A 21,102-nucleotide genomic window follows, 5' to 3' on the forward strand; every position below is an offset into this window, starting at 1 on the left:
GGGTGGCTCAGTTGTTAAGTGTCTGCTTCAGCTCAGGTCATAATCCCAGGGTCCTGGGATCGAGCCCTGCATCGGGCTCCCTGCTCGGTGGGAAGCCTGCTTCTCCCTCTCCCACTCCCCCTGCTTGTGTTCCCTCTCTCGCTGTGTCGCTCTCTGTCAAATAAATAAATAAAATCTTTTAAAATAAGTAAATAAATAAAAATATCCCTGGGAGCAGATCTGTTATATTTAGTTGAACCATTCCCCCATACATACACACAGCATTGTGAACATAATAGGTGCTAGAAAATGTATTTTGAGTAAATGAAAGAAAAAAGGGACGCATTGGGTCTTCCTCAATTTTGTGACCTCATTTTTCTCTTAGAGTTCTTCTTCTTCTTCTTCTTCTTCTTCTTCTTCTTCTTCTTTATTATTTATTTTATTTTTTTGGATCAAAACAGGAAGTGGTAAGGTTGTCACATGAATACAAATCATGGAGTTATGACAAGTGCCAAACTGACTCTAAGGCATCAGGAAGTCAAAGCTTATTCCCCTCTATTTCTTTCCCAACACTCAGTGGGCCTGAATGTCAGGATTCCCATCTCACAACAGCCTCAGTAGACAGCAGCGTGCTGTGGAGGGTACAACACTGTCCTAACCAGGGGTAGGGATCTCTAGACCCTTTCAAATTCTACACCAAAGAGTTTTCTCTGGGCTTATGGAAGTGTATATTTTTTATTATGTTATGTTAATCACAATACATTACATCATTAGTTTTTGATGTAGTGTTCCATGATTCACTGCTTGCGTACAACAACACCCAGTGTTCCATTCAGTACATGCCCTCTTTAATACCCATCACCATGCTAACCCATCCCCCACCCCCGCCCCTCTAGAACCCTCAGTTTATTTCTCAGAGTCCATAGTCTCTCATGGTTCGTCTCCCCCTCCAATTTCCCCCCTTCATTTCTCCCTTTCTACCATCTTTTTTTTAACATATAATGTATTATTTGTTTCAGAGGTACACTTCTGTGATTCAACAGTCTTAGACAATTCACAGCCCTCACCATAGCACATACCCTCCCCAATGTCTATCACCCAGCCACTTCCTGGAAGTATATTTTAAGAGAAGTTCTTTGGTATTTTTACCAGTTGCATATATTTTGAAGATTACAAAAATCAGAGATTGAACAAAGCCATTATTTCTGATCATGGAGATGAGAGAGTTCATACATAAATGGGGGTGATAAATGCAGTTTTGGAACTTCTTTACTGGATACTCTTTTGAAAAGTAGATAGTCATGAGCAATCTAAAAATGTTACATTAAACTTAGCTCTTGTATTAAGCAAGTTAAACTGACAACTGTAACAAGCAGTCCCAAACTTTAAGCTTTACACAATAAAGCCTTCTTTCTCATTTATGCAATAATGTAAGTATTCTTGGTCAGCCAATGATCCCCCAAAAAATATCTCAAGGGTCCAAGCTCCTTCTTTCTTGTAGTGCCACCTGCTCTAGATCTTCAGAGTCCCCTCCATTAAGCTTCAGGATGAAAGAGGAACGTGGAAGTTTAAGCAGAAAGTTCTTATAGGCCAGTCCTTGATACATTTCATTTCCTACCCACATTCCATCGGCCAGAATTCAGCCATATGGCCACACCTAACTGCAAGGAAGGCTAGGAAAAGCAGTCTGGCTTAGTACTCAATAAGAAAAGGAAATGGGGTACAGGGAACACACAGCAGTTTCTGTCCCAGCTCTAAATGTATACTTCCTATCCAGGCTTATGGGGTTAGCAGTGTTCCAGGTACAGGACCAATAAATGGTTGCTCTTGTTACAATTGGTACATCTGACATATTCTAATAACCATTATCTGAGACACTATATAGTGCACAGCCAAATGTTAATTGTGGGCTGTGATAAATAAGACATGACTTCTGTCCATAAAAATTTTGCACCAAAATAGAGCTCTCAACCAACTCTAAAATGGAGAAGACTAAATTAAGAATTAAATAGAGGTGAAAGTGTTTTTAGCATATATTTGATTATATGCCTGTCTGCCCTAACTTTAAGCCTCTCAAGACCAAGACCTCATAACACATCTTTGTGGCCTTTATTCAGTGTCTGCATATAGCAGGTATTTTAGAAATTTTTTTAAGAGAATAAAACAAAGAACTATGTCAAAGGAGTGCAGAGAATGAAATCATTATGTGTTGTTATAAGCTGTGCACTACACAACTCTAGGAGGTGCATTTCACATGGTGGTCATTGTGAATGGCTCTCCTTAGAGTTGTATTGTATACAATCTGCACATCTGTATATGAGAGCCCCGGGGAAAAGAGCAACCCAAAAATGCATCCAGGAGAACATGAAAATTGAACTAGGCTTTGAGATATACAAAGAATTTCTACATATGAAAAAAGGAGAGGAAAGGTGTTCCAGTCTGAGGAAAGAAGCCCATCCAGAAGCCTAGAGTTCTAGAAAGGCAGCTGGTAGACCAGGTTGCTGAGAGTTATGCTGAGACAGGAAAGTAATGGATAAAAGGTGAAGTTACTTTGTTGCTCAGTAGTGAAGGGTATTGATTACCACATTGAGAAGTGTGAAGTTTTTTTGGTAAACATTCTGGAGTTACTGTTGTTTTTGTAGAACAGAAATAATGTGTGCCACTCATGTTTTGGGGAGATCATTCTGACCATCATGTGGAAGATGAACTGAAGAAATGAAAGGCAAGGAGATCATGTGGGAGACTACTACCACACTGCAGCTGAGAGATGATAAAGACCTAACGAGGATGATGAGTGGATAGGAAGAAGAAGACAAAAATACTGTGACTTATTGGCTGCCCCAGGTGACAGAGAGGAGTGAAAAAATACTCCAAAGTGATGTGGAATGTAGTGTGAACAATTCATTGCAGAAAGAGAACAGGAGTTTTAAAAAGGAAAATTATGTGTTTAGTTTAGTATGTGTTGCATTTGAGGGGCCAGCAAGATATCTATATAAATACCCAGGAAGAGGGGAGATGATTTCTGAACTATCAGCTCATGGCACTAGCCAGGTAGACAGAGCAATGGTTCTTAGTGGGTTGTGTGTGTATGGGGAGGGTGAAATTGGTATGGCTTACCTATCATTGAGTATGAAATAAACTACCTCACAAAGCTTAACACAACCACTTATCTTGCTCATGATTTCACAGGTCAGGATTTGAGGAAGGACTAGATAGGCTAGGCAGTTTTGTTCTACGTGGTCTTAACTATAGTGACTGGGCCTAGAGGATCCACTTTCAGGATGGTTCTTTATTCATACATGGTACCTCCATGCTCCACACATGAGGTCTTATCATTTGAAGTGCTCCCTATGGCTTGAGTTTTTCATGCCATGGTGGTCTCAGGATATCTGATCACATTCCTTACAAGAGGCAGGAGTTCAAGTTACCAGATCAGTAAAGGGCCATGCCTAGAACTGGCACAGTGTCCCTTCTGTTACATTTTGTTGGTTACAGGGCCTAAGCACATTCAAGACTTTGAGAAATAGATTCCACCTCTGGTTGGGGAAAATGGCATGGTCACATTGCAGAAGGGTATGTGGGATGGGAAATATTTTGGGGCCATCTTTCGAAAATACTATTTGCTACAGGGGTGTCCATCAAAGTCACCTGAGGGGATTTTTCAAATTATGGCTACTATGCTTCCAAGTTTTTTTTAATTTTTTGTGGGTTTTTTTGTGATTTTATTTTTAGGGAATCTCTATACCCAACAAGAGTCACATGCTTCACCGTCTAAGTCAGCCACGTGCTCCTACTTCCAAGTTTTAAATAGGTTGTACAAGAAATTCTGATACATATCCCTGACTAAGACCCACTGGTATAGAGCAGAAAGAAAAAGTAGCTCAGAAATGAAATGTAAAAGGAAGAACAACTCTGAATAGGGAGCTCCTGCTGATAGACCAGAGATGAAAGAAATGAGCTCGAGGTATTATGGGAGCCAGAGCAGGAAAAAATTCAAGGAGGGTGCAGTCAGAAGCACCAAATGCTATGGAGGTAGTGAGAATAAGAAGTAACAGAGGTTGCTGGATTTGGCTTTAAAATCTCTCCAGACATCTTTGAACTCTATTGCAACTAGGGTTGGGATCCCAATTCGGAGGCTGGCAAACTGAGTCTGCAGCTAGAATAGATTCCTTTTGCAGTCAGTCTACTGCATCAAGTATAGAAAGCACATCAGACTAGGACTTGAGAGAACTAAGTTCAGATTCTAACTTGGCTGCATATTCACTCTGTGACCCTATATACGTGTAACCCATTCTCTCTGGGCTTCAGGCTTTTTTGCTTTAAATTCTATATTAATATTTAAAATGTCATATTCTCTTCTTGTTTGCATTCAACAAATGTTTGTTTTCTTGAGATATTTTTTAACGAGACTTGAAAATACTCTCTGTTTTTTAATGTGGTATTACTTGGGACCAGAATAAGGGAAAACATCTGGTTTTATTTCTTTATTTTTTTGACAGAGATTCTAAATATTTATAATTTACATGAAAAAAATTACAACAGTCATACTGGGCTTCTTTCAAATGTGAAGGAAGAGAGAAGGTTTTGCAAATTAAAATGATAGAAACCACCTTAGGAGGAAAATAATCTGGAGATGGTGTTTGCTCAGAATGGCTCAAAAAAGTCCCCAAGTCCTTGCCTTCACCAGGACATCCTGGTAGATAGGTAATACAAGAGAGATTTAGGTTAATAAACTCTGTGGAGAGTGCTGTCAGATGGGTTATGATGACTGGGTTTGCTTTAACTCCTCAGTCCCTTACCAAATGAAACTAGTGAGACAGTGGTATGAGCCTGGATGTTCCTGGATCAGCCACTGGGGAGATCCTCAAGCAGTATCGTTCCAACCCCGCCCCCAACAGGACTTTCAGGCATCTGCCTTTAGCAAGGCCAAGGCTAAAACAGTGTTTACACAGCTGGGCCTTAGTTTCATGAGGATCTTCATTCTTTGTAGTCTGATTCTCAGTGCTACTTTGGGATACCTCTGAAGATGGAGAGCCAATTTAGCTCCAATCATCAAGTAAATTACTAATCAGCCCTCCCACTACCAAATCCAGACCTTTTTACTTCAGCCTGGTCCATTCCTCTATCCCCCTAGCTACTACTAGCTGCTCATTCCCCACTTGATGTCTTCTTACTCATATTTTACCTTTCTTCTTTTACTCTTTTTCTCTTTCCTTTTCCTCTTTTTCTTTATCAAATCCTAATCAGAGTTCAGAGCCAGGCTAAATTCTGCCTCTCCTTGGAACTTTCCCTGCCAACTCTAGGCCTCTGAACCTCCCCCATACAGGCATGAGTTACCCATTAGGCAGGCTGAGTATGTGCGTAGAGCACTTGTAATTCAGGGGTCACAGCCATCCCACCCCTACCCCCACCTCACTAAACACACACACACACAGAAACCTCAGCTTTAATGAACGTATATAGAATTTTGAAATGGGAGAATCTAAAAAAATTTTATTTTAACTTTAGCATATGTAACCTTTGTGACATTTCAAAAAATAACATTTGTTATTCATTATGTAGGGAGGGGCATGAAAGGAGTACTCTTTTCAGTTTAGGGTCTTTAGAGTTCTTAATTTTATACTGATCTTTCCTCTGAAATACATTGTGCTCATTGTGTTCTCCATAGACATTGGCATTTAACTGTATATTATCACAGGGAAGACCTAGTGGCTGAGCACATGAATTCTGAAAGACTGATGTGTTGAAATCTTGACTCTGACACTCACTAGCTCTGTGACTTTGGGCAAAGTATTTGTGGTAGATAATCTCCAATCTTACCTGTCATAACTCCTTTCCCCCGCCACTCCTCCATTGAGAAGTGAAACTTGTTTCCCCTTCTCTTAAATTTTGCTGGGCCAGTTACAGGTTTGGCCAACAGATCATGGGAGAAGTGATGTTCTAAGATTTCTGAGCCTGGGCCTTAAGAGAACTGGGAGTCTCCATTTCTTCCCTCTTGGAGGGTTCCTTCTTAAGAATCTAGCTTCCATCCCAGGAGAGACAATGGAGGAGTATAGATGTCCTCTGGTGGACAGTCTCAACTGTGCTCCCAGTTGATATCCAACACCAATTGCTAGCCATGTGAGCAAGCCATCTTGGATGTTCTAGCTCTGTTGAGCCTCCAGATAAATGTTGCCCCAGACAACCTCATGTGGAGCAAAACTGCCCAGCTGAGCTTGGCCAACTCAGAATCATGAGACATAATAAGATGGTGTTACTTCAAGCCACTAAGTTTTGAAGTGTTTTGTTGTATAGAAACAGATAAGAGAAACAATATTTAACCCTACTTAGATTCGATTTCTTCCTCTGTAAAATGGAGCCAATAATGGTACCTATTTCATGGTATTGTTTTCAGGATCGAATTAGATTAGTGGTAACTGCTTAGTGATATTTTCATTATTATTATTTTTAATCATGCAAGGAAGGCTCTGTCACTGGTTAAAAGAGTTCAAGAATCAGAGTGCAGGAGGTGGGGGAGGGCAGGGGAGAAAACGAAGGTGTAGGAAATAAATGGAATTACCAAAATACCATCAACTTTTTTCAAAGAAATGGAACAAATAATCCTAAAATTTGTATGGGACCAGAAAAGAGCCCGAATAGCCAGAGGAATGTTGAAAAAGAAAAGCAAAGCGCGGCATCACAATTCCGGACTTCAAGCTCCATTACAAAGCTGTAATTATCAAGACAGTATGGTACTGGCACAAAAACAGACACATAGATCAATGGAACAGAAGAGAGAGCCCAGAAATGGACCCTCGACTCTATGGTCAACTCATCTTCGACAAAGCAGGAAAGAATGTCCAATGGAAAAAAGACAGTCTCTTCAACAAATGGTGTTGGGAAAATTGGACAGCCACATGCAGAAGAATGAAACTGGACTATTTCCTTACACCACACACAAAAATAGAATCAAAATGGTTGAAAGACCTCAATATGAGACAGGCGTCCATCAAACTCCTAAAGGAGAACACAGGCAGCAACCTCTTCAACTTCAGCCGCAGCAACTTCCTCCTAGAAACATCGCCAAAGGCAAGGGAAGCAAGGGCAAAAATGAACTATTGGGACCTCATCAAGATAGAAAGCTTTTGCACAGCAAAAGAAACAGTCAACCAAACCAAAGGACACCCGACAGAATGGGAGAAGATATTTGCAAATTACATATCAGATAAAGGGCTAGTATCGAAAATCTATAAAGAACTTCTTAAACTCAACACCCAAAGAACAAATGATCCAATCAAGAAATGGGCAGAAGACATGAACAGACATTTTTCCAAAGAAGACATCCAAATGGCCAACAGACACATGAAAAAGTGCTCAACATCGCTCAGCATCAGGGAAATCCAAATCAAAACCTCATGAGATACCACCTCACACCAGTCAGAATGGCTAAAATTAACAGGTCAGGAAATGACAGATGTTGGCAGGGGTGCAGAGAAAGGGGAACCCTCCTACACTGTTGGTGGGAATGCAAGCTAGGGCAGCCACTCTGGAAAACAGTATGGAGGTTCCTCAAAAAGTTGAAAATAGAGCTACCATACGATCTAGCATTTGCACTACTGGTATTTACCCCAAAGATACAAATGGAGGGATCTGAAGGGGTACGTGCACCCCGATGTTTATAGCAGCAATGTCCACAATAGCCAGACTATGGAAAGAGCCAAGATGTCCATCAACAGATGAATGGATAAAGAAGATGTGGTATATATACACAATGGAATATTATGCAGCCATCAAAAAAACCTGAAATCTTGCCATTTGCAACAATGTGGATGGAACTAGAGGGTATTAGGCTAAGCAAAATAAGTCAATCAGAGAAAGATATGTATCATATGATCTCACTGATATGAGGAATTCTTAATCCCAGGAAACAAACTGAGTGTTGCTGGAGTGGTGGGGGTGGGAGGGATGGAGTGGCTGGGTGATAGACATTGGGGACGGTATGTGCTATGGTGAGCGCTGTGAATTGTGTAAGACTGATGAATCACAGACCTGTACCTCTGAAACAAATAATACATTATATGTGAAAAAAAAATTAGAAGAAGAAGAAGATAGCAGGAAGGGAAGAATGAAGGGGGGAAAATCGGAGGGGGAGATGTACCATGAGAGGCTATGGACTCTGAGAAACAAACTGAGGGTTCTAGAGGGGAGGGGGTGGGGGGATGGGTTAGCCTGGTGATGGGTATTAAAGAGGGCACATACTACATGGAGCCCTGGGTGTTATACGCAAACAATGAATCATGGAACACTACATCAAAAACTAATGATGTAATGTATGGTAATTAACAAAACATAATAAAAAAATTTTTAAAAAGGAAATAAATGGAACTACTATTTATTGGGAACCTACTAGGTTCCAGGCCCCATGCTAGGTGTTCGCATATATGATCTCCCTTACTCTTGACAGAAAACTTATTAGGAACATTTTATTATCCTTATCATAGAGTGGAGGCTCAGAGAAATTAATCTACCCAGGATACCACAGCAAGGACATAATGTAAGTGGGCTTCAAAGTGGGCTGTGTGACTTTTTTTTTTTCACCTTCCCACACATTTTGGACAGAGGGGCTCCCAGAGATCTTTCAAAGTGTAATTTCTGCTTTTAATGAGAAATTACATATCCAGCCAGATTCTAATCAACCCAATCAATATTCTGCCTCTGATAGGAACACTGAGGAAAACTTAAGAATATACTCCAAAGTCCTTTGCTTCCAGTAATAAATTATTACAAATCTAGCACCAAGGAATCTAGATAAATCTTTCATGAAACTAGTTGTTTTTAGCTTATATCACTTCTCAGAGAAACAACTTCCCGGCATGTATAAAGCTGTACTGCCTTTTATTTTTTCCTAAAATACCACCTTTAGCCCTCTAAGAAGTGCTTCCCCATTAAGCCTATATACATTACTGCTTAATTTGTAAATGAGAATTTAATGTATCTTCCCTCACAGAGCCAGTTTCCTTGGTAAGGTCAGCACAATACTGATAAGAAAACCTATACTAGGCCCCTCAAAATGGGCGTCTGAGATTCTGGCTTAAAGCTCACCACAGATCTGGGTCCAATAATAAAATCCTCCTCAAATCTGGGAGCACTCAGCTCATTCCCGCCTTCTCAATCTTTTAAGTGCCTCCTTCCCATGCTCCTTCTTTTCCTTTCCCCAGTTCCTTGCAAAATCTTGTTCCAAAATGTCAGTCAACCATCAGCTAATGGGATCAGAAGTTGCTTCACAATCACAAAACCTCCTGTTCCCCAGCCCAGGGGCCCCCATTACCATCCTGTGTCCCAAGATGACCTCCAGCCCCCATGACATAAGAAGACATTTCAGAGCAGCTTTATAAACGGAGAAACTCATTTGTTATTTTTTCAAGGGACCAAGAAAAGAAAATGTTATGAACAAGGAAATTGTTGGTGGGTCACTGGCTGGGACACTGAAATTTGAACATTGAACAATTAATTTGAGGATAATATAAACAGGTTTCATTATACAGATTTTAGGAATATGATATGAATAGTCTGTTGTTTTGAATTCTAGAATATTCCTCCCCCTACTGTGGCCCCCACTCTCACCCCCTCTTACCATGACTTGGCATTCTCTCTCTTACTACTCTACTCTGTTGGTTGTTTTCTCCATTTATGCCTGCTGTTGGGAGTGCAGATGAACTCTGAACTTGGTTTCATGTGGTTGCCTTGCCTACATTTATTCTGACATTTATTCTGCTTTCCTATTGTGTTGCTGACACACATTTTTAAGGGTTCCATTATGTTAGGGTTTTTTTTCTTACTCTCTTCAGAAAAATTGATTTTTCAAAGGGATATTTAAAAAATCTTTTTGTTTAGAGAAATGTTTCTTTCTAGTTCTTTGTCCTGTTTCACAATTATAGCCATGTAATCCATAAGGAATCCATTAATGTGTAAGAGGCTTTGAAGCTGCTAGATGTGTATGTGTGTGTGTGTGTGTGTGTGTGTGTGCACGCACACTGTTTTTTTTCTCTTTCTCTCAGAATCTGGCTGCTGCCAACCACTGATTTAGGAATGTTTAAGGGTATATGCCAACTCAATAATCAAAATCATTTTGGTACTGGGAACCCAACCACAGTCTCTGTAGACCAGTGGAATTTATTGCTTGCTCCAGTATTAAGTAATAGTACCAACAACATTTTTAATAAAGAAGAGTCTGATAAGATGTGAAAGAATGTCAGGATAATTCATTTTGATCATAAAACAATGTTTGTTTTGAATTGAAATACTAAAGGTACAAATAGCCTGATGGTCTGTGACTTCCTTCCCTTGACCTGGTATAGGAATATGATTCATAGCTTACTTCAGGATTGAGGCTCCATACAAAGTGCTGATTTGCAGCTACATATACATCCCTATTTTCATTCCACAAATATCAGTATCTAGTACTGATTATGGGCCAAGCACTGGCCAAGGCATTGGGACTGCAGTGGTGAACAGGATAAACACAATTCTTGCCACATGGCACTTTCTGAAGGAAGATATCTTGGCTGCATAGATTACTTGCTGTTAGGACATTTGAGGCACATGCATAAGAAAGTAATAGTGAAGCTAGAGTCCTACTGAACTGTGTTCTGACCCAGACTATACCACTTCAAGCTGTTTTATCTTGAACAATTTAGGTGGCCTCACTTCAGATTCTAAATTCCAATAGAACTTACATCGTTGGGTTATTGGTGAGGGTTAAGTGAAAAAAAATCTTTGTACAGCTTTTAGCAAAGTGCCTGGTTAATAACCAGTAGTAGTAATAGTGGTGGTGGTAATACATGAGAGCCACACTGGCCTTCAGCAAGGTAAGTTTCTTCATTCTTGACACAGCAATTCATGGGACCAGCCATCACTGGAAAGTCACAGATCCAGCCCACTCTGGAGTCTCTTCAATTCGAGGGAGAGAAAAAGAAAGGAAGTGTTGCCCAATGCTCAGAACCACATCCTTTGCTTCTAAAACTACAGTTCCTCTTACTGCTCACAGAAGGAAATGCAGCTCCTTCCTCCCCAGGAGGGTAGTTGCCAGCTCCACTGTGGTGAGGATCCTTCACACTACCTGAGCCCTGACATCTCAGACCCCATAAGGTGCAACACCCCTCATCATCCCTGAGACCTACCACCAGGGACTGTGCCAGTGGAAGCCCACCATGCTATGGTATAGAGTCTTCCCACCCACTCTGCCTCTTCTGTTTCAGCAGGAATCCCCATCCTGCTCCATATTGAGCCTAAAACAGTAGATCTAGAACTTCCAAGGTTGCTGGGATCTTCAGGGCTCACAAAAAAAAACATCCTTCTGATGGGTTCTGGATTGTTTTTCCCTTTGGGACAGCCCTGATTTCAAATACTTATCTCCAAAAGAGCACTCAACAGTTATCATATGGCTGCCATGTGCCCTGATGTTTCAGCTGAGACAACATGATTACCATACCTAACCAGATCTCTTCCAGAATAGTCACAAGGTTCTCCTGGGCACAATGGGCGTTACTCTGCCCAAGATATGATGTAGGGGAAAAAAAATCTGTGTCCTGGTTCTTCTCTTCCTGTGCCTCTTCAGAAGTTATGTCTTCTACCCAGCAGGAGAGAGAAGTTTTCTTGGTTTCCATCCTAGGGATCTAGGTGAGAAAAGAAACTAGAGGGTATTATGCTAAGCAAAATAAGTCAAACAGAGTAAGACAAGTATCATATGATCTCACTGATATGAGGAATTTGAGAAAAAAGGCAGAGGATTATAGGGGAAGGGAGGGAAAAATGAAACAAGACAAAACCAGAGAGGGAGACAAACCATAAGAGACTCTTAATCTCTCAGAATCTCTCAGAAACAAACTGAAGGTTGCTGGAATGGAGGGGGGTGGGAGGGATGGGGTGGCTGGGTGATGGACACTGGGGAGGGTATGTGCTATGGTGAGCGCTGCGAATTGTGTAAGACTGATGAATCACAGATCTGTACCCCTGAAACAAATAATACATTACATGTTAATAAAAATAAAAATAAATAAATAAATAAATAAATAGAACCTAGGTGCAAAAAATAACCCACTGTAGCCAATCTGCTCACTCCCTTCTCTATTAAGAGGGCAGTCACAGAAAATTTCCCCAGATCCTGCCCAGCTCATCTATCTCTAAGGGAGCTTACCATAGCTAGTATGTGGGAGGAGAACAAATTTAAATGAAATAAACATGAACCTGCTCATAACAATAATAGTGCTATTAATCCAACACTTACTGAGTGCCCAATTAACTACGTGGGTGCCGTGGGAGAAACAAATCCCAGCCACCCTCTTGGTAATTTAGCAAGATGCTGGCTTAGCAGTTCTGCGCTAGCTTGAGGGAAGAACAGGCTGATGCCAGAGGCTAATCTCTAGAGGCTCTGTCTTCAAACAAGACTGTTTCCTCAACCAGGAAATTTCCTGTATCACAGAGTATGCCATATGTTCTCTGACATCCTTTTCTTATAAATCCATAGAGCAGTACAGGGCAGAGTCCCTTCCCTGGAGCCCTTTCCTGGGGACATCCCCCTGTGGTAAGACAAGCACGTATCTCTCTGTCAGATGATGGCAGCCAGGGGAGCCATCAGTTCTGTGGCCTCTTCTGTGGAAGCTTCCCCAGTAAACCATACTTCACTTTCTGCATGTCACTAGTAAGGCGTGTTTCTCTGCTGCCTTGTCATGACAGCATCAGACCCCAGGAAATTAGCCAGTGTGCAGGTGTGAAGAACTCAAGGTCTCTGTACACAAGTAGTTAACAGTTTCATGGAAAAGAACTCGAAGGCGATAATAAATGCAGTATGTTTATAGACACTTGAGGTAAGAAGGAACTTTGATAGGCTGTCACTGAATTGCCACTCTAGGCAACAGATTATAATCTTAACTAAAATGCATACTTCTGCCTAGATTAGCAAAGTCCTGGAGGGCCACTCATAAAGGGGACCGACACTGGTTCCTGGACCCTCACTTTCACTCTTCAGGGAAAAAAGAAGCCCCCAGATGACTGTATCTGACAAGAACTTACACTAGGAACAAACCCAAAATGAGGAGATATTCACTAATATAATAAATAATATTATTAATAATAATAAAATTCACTAATAATTTTTGTGGAGAATAAACCAACCACTCTTTATTCACATTGATTCATTTAAGAAAGTTAACAGAAAATATATATCCATATTAACCACAATATATTTATACCCACCAGTAATGTTTCAACATAAGCAACCACTCCAAGTGCATGGAAACATGGCCGTTGGCCCTTCGAAGTGAGATGGCAAACCTAGGGAAATACTCAGGCTGGGACTGCTGTGTTCAGATTAGGCCTTGCACATGAGTGCAGGGCTGGAGGCGGGTGGGCATGCTAAACTCAGGCTTATACACCTTAGTCTGTTTGTGTGGGTGTAAGCACCCAGAGGAAGGGTGCCATACCTTTCTTCCACACACAGACACTATCCATCCACAAAGCCTAAAGGAGTTCACTTTTCTTCATTCATCTGCCTGAAAGGGCTCCTTTTTATAAATGGTATAATTTTTTTTAAGATTTTATTTATTTGACAGAGAGAGAGACAGCGAGAGAGGGAACACAAGCACGGGGAGTGGGAAAGGGAGAAGCAGGCTTTCCGCTGAGCAGGGATCCTGATGCGGGGCTCGATCCCAGGGTCCTGGGATCATGACTTGAGTCGAAGGCAGTTTCTTAACAAACTGAGCCACCCAGGTGCCCTATAAGTGGTATAATTTGTATGTGCTAGCAGGTGTCTCACCTTTCCTCAAAGCCTTTCAGGACTTGAGAGTTCTAAGGGCAAGTGGGGTACAGGGGACCTGACTACTAATAGCTTGAACCATCCATCCCCATTTGGAAATGACAACTTCATAAAGACCTTGGATTTTTCGACTCTGGTCTTCTCCCAGTGGGTAAACAGGGAGCTTTAGAGAATAATTTGTCCTGCTCATCAAGCTGGGTTTTTTTAACTGAATCTGTTTGAGATAATTGTAGATTCACAAGCAGTTGTAAGAAATACAGAGAGATATACTATGTACACTTTACCAAGATTTAATTATTTAAACCACATTTGTTGAACACTTTTTCTGTACCAGCCATCAGGACAACAAAGATGCCTTGAAATGGGATCCCTGGGCTTCTGTGCCTTTAAGTTTTCATGATGAAGACAGACAAAAAATATCTCTTTAATGAAATTCATTGTGCAAACTGCCAAGAGGGAAGTGAGCATGTTGGAGGAAGAGTCCTGGCAGTGCCTTGGGGAATGAGTAGAAGTTTTTCAAGAGAAATGGGTGTTGGAGAGGCAATCTGGGCAGAGAAAACAGCACGGGCAAAGGCTCAGAAGTATGAAATAGCATGGTGTGGTGCTGGGAGCCATTCAAGTAATTCAGCATGTATTGGAACAAAAAATTCAAGGAAGAGAGTTCAGAGGCATCTGGGGAATGAGAAGGGAATGTTGTGTGATCCTGGCCTCGCCACATTCTATGCTGGGGGAAATGAAAAACAGATGGGAAATATGCTCCCAAACATGGCCCAAGCATGGCTTTCAGAGAAGCAGGAGAGAATCTTGTTCCGGTTTGAGGAACAAGGAGCACTCGTTTCCAATTTTTGGACTATGGCCCTCATTTCCAGTTTTTGGACTATGGCCCACTTCCTTCTGTGACCATCACCCAAGGCCAAGGGCAGGAGGTCTAGCTCATATCTTTCCTCTTCTGCACAAGGGTGGCAACTGGAATGAAACAGAGTGCCCCCCCTCTACCAATCTGGGCTACCACACGGGCAAGGCACCCTCAGCTCCCACCTGGCATGAAGTTTACCCAGAAGTCCTGTAAGGGCCCAGTGAAGGACACAGAAGGAAGGCCCTGACTGAGCTGAGAAACAGCAGACCTGGAGCATTCTAGCCACAGATGTCCACGGAAGGTGCCAGTAGAGCAAGGAGTAACCAGATACACAGGGAAATAATTTCCTCAAAGACAGTGAAGATCCAAGGAGTAGCATGGGATCTGAGTTCCCACCTGCCCACCTCCACAGTCACACAATAAGCAAATGTTTGTATTTACATGTATACGTTCTGGAGGAGAAGACAGGGAGGGCATACTGAGGTATTTAAATCTAAGTTTCCTTATTACTCAGCAGGATGGGGCTCCTAAGGAAGATTATGTAGTTTATAGAAAAATAAGTCACATTTTCCTTGAATGAATGAGTATATTGTGTGTAAATGATCAACCCCTCTATATATAGCTTATGAAACCCCCAGTAGGGTTTTGGATGAAACAATTCTATTTTAATGTGGAATGATAAGGATTCTGTGCTGGTTGGTGACTTCTGAATAATGCCATTCTCTCTGCCACAGCTAAAATATTCTCTTACCAAAGAAGAGATGAGCTACTTTTTCACCTGTCCTTGCATCCAAAAACATGGCAATCCTGGTACATTCCCAGAAAATGGGGATGTGGCCTTTATAAGAGGACTGGGGCAGTTTTTGGAATCTGTGAACTTGGTTTGTTGCAGAACAACCTGGTTTGTAGTATTCCACCCTGTAACTGAAAGGGAAGGCGAAAGATAAAGAAGAAAGCAGTATTGTGTGTGGGTAGAACTTGGAATTTGGTGGTTTATGAGCCACTGATGGCCAATTTTCAGATTTTTTTTTCTTAAAAAAAGAATATTCCCAAATTTGCTGTGTTTACAAAACAAATCTCAGCAACTTAAAAACAATAATGGTTTATTTCTTCTTGATGCTGTCCTGGAGCTGAGATGGGCTCTGGTTTTCACCAAGTGCGGTGAGTAAGAGAAACTTACACTTCCAGCTGTGTGTCTCCCTTTATCCTCACACCACTACCATACTCACATACACTTCTGATAACACGATGGTGTGAGGGTCTTCTTGTACCAAGAAATTCTGTGACACGAGCTGGGTGTCCTACAGTTCAACTTCAACTCTGAAACTACCTACCTAGAGACAGCATCAGATTCCACAGGTTAATGGTTTCAGTCCCACAAGACAGCCACCAGCAACACCGCTGTAGATGCCAACATAAGTCCAGGTCATCACCTGTGCTCCTGACCAACCAGCTAGAGGTCAGAGGTTCCCACGACACGGCACCTCAGGTTTGATTAATTTGCTAGAGTGGCTCACAGAACTCAGGAAAACAGTTTCCTTACTGTTTTACTGGTTTATTATAAAAGGATATGATAAAGAATACAGGTGAACATTCGGATAGAAGACTTACATAAGTAAGGTAGAGGGAAGGAGCATGGAGCTTCCATGCTCTCTCTGGGCATGCTACTCTCCAGCACCTCCAAGTGTTCACCAATCCAGAAGCTCTCTGAACCCCCATAATTTTGATTATTTTATGGAATCTTCATCATCTAGACATGATCAATCATTAACTCCATTCCTAGTCCCTGTCCCTTCTTCCAAGCTTCTAATCATGGCTTTGTCTTTCTGGTGACCAGCCTGCAACTAAGAGTCACCTCATAGAACAAAGACACTGCTGTCACCCAGGAAATACCAAGAGATTTGGGAGCTCTGTGTCAGGATAAGGGGTCAAAGACCAAATACTGGAACAAAAGATGTTGCTACTGCTTTGATCACTTAGAGTATTGTAAGAGTTTCAGGTGTTCTTTGCCAGGAACCAGGGGCAAAGATCAATAAACATTTTTTTATTATCTCATACCCTGGGCTCTGCCTCTGTCTTCTTATTTCAGGACACAGGCCAAAAGAGCAGTCCCTACATGGACATACCTGAAAAGAGCAGAGAACCGGCCAAGCCTTAAGATGAGTCTTATACCTTCTGTTCCAACATGATGAATGCCATATTTACTCACATTTCATTGGCCAAAGCATATCACATAGCCAAACCCAATGAGGTAAGGACATAAAATCTTCCCATAGGAGGTACAGTAAATCACCTGACAATGGACAGGGTTGAGTGACCAGTGACTGAAAAAAATAATATTATCTAGCATGATAATAAACACTGATTATAAATAAAATGGAAAACATGGGAAAGAAGAAAATAAAAATTACCTGTAATTCCATTGTTAACACTGATGTATTTCCTTCCAGGGCTATGTGTCTGTGTTTTGCTTGTTTTGACAAATTTAGGATTATAAAAGTATATACCTACTTTATAAGCTGCTGGTTGGATATAGAATTATATAATGAACACTTCCCCACATGAAAAATCATTCTTTTAAAATATCACTTTAATTCCTACACAATTTTTGTATTAGTTTGGATAGACCAGGTTTTGTAACAATAACAAAAAAACTCAACTTGTTGCATGGCCTCAAGCCACAAAGGTTTATTTCTTTTCTTTTTTTTATTTTCAATTAGCCAACATATAGTACATGATTAGCTTTTGATGTGTTCAACAATTCATCAGTTGTGTATAACACTGAATGCTCGTCACAATCATAAAGGTTTATTCCTTATTCAAGCTCATGTCCAGTGCAATTTGGCATGGCAATTCTGCTTATCTTGATCATTTTGGAACCAAGCCGGAAAGATCAGCTACCATCTCAAATGTATCCGGCTAGTGTGTAAGACGGGAAGGAGAAAATAGGAAAGCATGCATTGGTTGTTAGAGCTTCTGTCCCCAAATTTTCACATTTTATTAGCCAAATCAAGTCATGTGGTGTGACTTTTTTTTTTCCCAATGGACACAATATTTTGCAGATCCTCCAATCAAGAGGTTGAGTTCTATTTCTCTATCCCTTGACTCAGCTTGGTCATATGACTTACTTTGGCTAAGAGGGATAGTAGTAGCAAAAGTAAGTAGAGGCTTAAAATGTCCTTGTGCATTGAGGCTTGTTTCTCTTAATGCTTTTAGAGCCACCCAAGATTGACATAGAGGATGACAGATCACATAGGAGAGAGAGGCCATGCTGTTCCATCTGTTTCAGCTACCCGACATAGGTAAGGAATGTCATTCTCAACCATCAAGTTCCAGCCAGCCTAGACCCGAAGAACCATCCAGCCAATTCACACATTTTGAGAACTTTTTAAGCCACTAAATTTTGAGGTGGTGTGTATACCATAAGAGCTGACTTATACATATCTATATCTAATTTCATCTGGGAAAGAGACATGATATTTTTAAAAAGTCTTATTGACCACTTCAATATGAAATCTTATGGATGTGCCATCATGTATTTAACCAGTTTCTTATCATTAGAATCACATTGTTACCTAAATCATTATATCATATTCATTACAACTATAAATAACACTACCGTGAACATCTTTGTGTATACATTTTTACCCAAGTTTCTGATTATTTCATCATAACATTGGTGGAAGAAGAACTGCTGTCAAAATTTAAGCCTCTTAATGACCAAATTATGAGCCAAAAGGATGATACTAATTTATAGATCCACTGAAAGTACATAAGCATACCCATTTCTCTTCACTCTTATTCAACATCTAAGTGTGAGCTTTTAAAAGCATCTTTGCTAATCTAATGAGAGAAAAGTCTCATTTAAATTTTAATTTCCTTGAAAATTGAGATCCCTTTGTCTTATATATATTGTTAACAGCCAATAATTCTTACATAATACTCAGTGTATATGATAACATTTCCTTATTTTTCTACATTAAATTAAATCCAACTTCAGTGTCCCACAGGACAAAATTGGCAGAAAGCTCAACATCAGGTATTTTTTCCAGTTTCTTTTCCCTCTCTTAGATGGTGAGGAACCTGGAGCCCTGAATGGATATTATAAAGGTGGTGGGGCTCTGTGCTGGTACTTCATCTCCCTCCAAGCTAGGTGCAGGGGAAACTTTATGAAGGGGTGAGACCATCTGGGTTCCCACAACCTTGAAGGTAATGTTCAGTTTTCACATTTAGACATACCTTATTCAGGTCCATCTACCTCAGAGGCATTAGAGTGGGTGCAAGTCCCCTCCTGCTCAAATCTTTAAGCACCTGTTGCTTGCCCAATATCATATTCTGCCAGCACCACAGGAAGGCAGGATGCAGAACTCCAGTTCCCTTTATTTGGCAGAGTTATAATTTGAGAAAGCTTGTGTGGCATGTGGGGGTGGGGAGGTGATGAAGGTGGCTGGGAGGACAAGAGGTTATATGTACATATTACATAATATTTTTCCCAAAGGAATGAGCAGATATCTCAGAAGACAATGTAACTGTTAGAAGCAAAATATAAATGTCAAGTCTAAGAAATTACATATAGAAGTATTGAACCAGAAGTCATCATGTTTCTTCTATAGTTAAGAAAAAAAATCACAATAATTTTAGTGAGTTAGAAAAGAAATGTAAAGTCAGACTATGAACAGACTTATGAACTTCATGAACAGACTTACTATCAAGGCCCTCTATATCTACACCTCCCATCCCCACTATTTTTTCATACCCTGCTCTTTGAAAAAGCTTCATTTCCACCAGATGTCATGGGACATAGCTTCTGTCAGTTAATGAACTGACAACAGTTCTCATCATTTGAGGTGGTGGGGTAGATCCCCAAACCCAGTCACATTCCTTTTCCTCCAAGGAACATATAGTCCTATCTACAACACCTTTTCAGGTAAAGCAGCTGAGTGACAAAGCAAAGTCCTCATGAGACCCACTAACTGAGCACCCATTGATTTATGTGCTCCTATCTCATGGTGGTCAGTTGGTGAGAGGGCATTGCCTGCATCTAAGACAAATGAAGAACTTGCAAGAAAACACACAAAGGCTGCTGGTGCCAAACACGTTATGAGGCAACATTTGCCAATGCAATCTGTGTGTTGTGTCTTCTATAAAAGAATGTCAGCAAAGGAAGGAAATGGAAACCATTCCACAATGTGGGCAACCTCTCCTTGCTCACATATGCTAGAGCTGGGACAGTAGATACAAAAGTGGACTAGGGGAGGGGGGGTGGTGCCTGAGAAGGAAGACTGGAAAAGGTGTCAGCTCTCGTACTTAGAATTTGTTGCTAGAAAACACAAGAGCTGTTCGATTGGCCCCCCACAGAACTGTTTAACTCCTCTAAGTCTACCTGGAGTTTTTTGATGTAGTTTCTCAACCATAAAATTTCATATCTCCTTAAGATTCAACTTCAGCTAAAGACCCTGAAGAAACAGTGCCTCCTTCCAAAGAACTGAAGAGTCGAGAAGCTTCTAGGTTCAACTGGCCAGTGTCTAAACTGACAACCTGTTCTTCAGCCTGAGGGATGATAAAACTTCACGGACTGGGAGAGAATTCCACGTCAAGAATGTCTGCTTCTGAGAGTTAGCTCTGATTGCCCTCATCCCCATTAACAAAAACAGATGTGTGCTCATGAGCAGAGTAAACATTCAAGGTCAATATATGTTCCTCTCTGCCAATCTAGTTTGGCACTTCAATATGAGCAAATAGTCTATGAAGCAGAGTGGAACTTTTCTGTAACACTTGTGTCAAGTGATGGGACTCACATTTGTGTATTAGGTTAACTGTTATATTAAATATCTATGGAAGAGACTTTTTCTGTTTCATGGGGAATGATTTGAGCTTTGATAAATCTACTGACATGGAATAGTTATTCTCTACCAGAGAAACAAGAGAGTATGATATTTGAGAGCCCAAGTTTCAATCCTGGTTCTATTGCTTACTATCTATGTAACCTTGTGCAAGTCATTTAACTTCAGTTTCTACCTCTAAAATGGAAGTTTTAATAGCATGTATCTCCTACCTTGTCAGCACTAAGCAGGCAAAACATGAGCTCATTCCAGGATTATTCCACAGCACCAGAGGAAGTAGAATCCAAGAAGCCTGGATACCTAAACTTGTCTTCATTCTTTCTTCAAATATGTACTGAGTACCTACAATGTGCTGGTAGAAATAGAGCAGTGATGATGAAAGATATAACTCAATGCCATCATGGAGTTTATGGTTTCCTGGTTCATCTGCCACTCTGGATGTGACCCTTCCATATAACTCAGCACCCTGAGCATGGTGCTTCTCAGAGTAATTTGAACATAAGAATTACCTGGCATACTTGTGAAAACACAGATTCTAAGACCTCATCCTGCTGAATATCCTAGGAAGATTCTGACTTCCTTTTCCTCACTGGCAAAATAGGGAGCAAAGCAACCCTTACCACAATCTTACT

The 21,102-nt window shown here is 40.8% G+C and overlaps 1 long non-coding RNA gene across 1 annotated transcript in view; it reads left to right on the forward strand.

Annotated features, from left to right (window-relative positions):
* LOC113922829 overlaps window positions 1–20,366 on the forward strand; it is an 81,210-nt gene extending 60,844 nt beyond the window's left edge. Inside the window, exons 2-3 of the long non-coding RNA XR_003520083.2 lie at window positions 17,844–17,929; window positions 20,063–20,366. This is a non-coding gene — a long non-coding RNA (uncharacterized LOC113922829). The remainder of the gene's footprint in view (window positions 1–17,843; window positions 17,930–20,062) is intronic.
* The last annotated feature ends 736 nt before the right edge of the window (window positions 20,367–21,102 follow it).

Source organism: Zalophus californianus, chromosome 9 (assembly GCF_009762305.2).
Source record: "Zalophus californianus isolate mZalCal1 chromosome 9, mZalCal1.pri.v2, whole genome shotgun sequence".
In the NCBI taxonomy this organism is placed as follows: Eukaryota; Metazoa; Chordata; class Mammalia; order Carnivora; family Otariidae; genus Zalophus; species Zalophus californianus.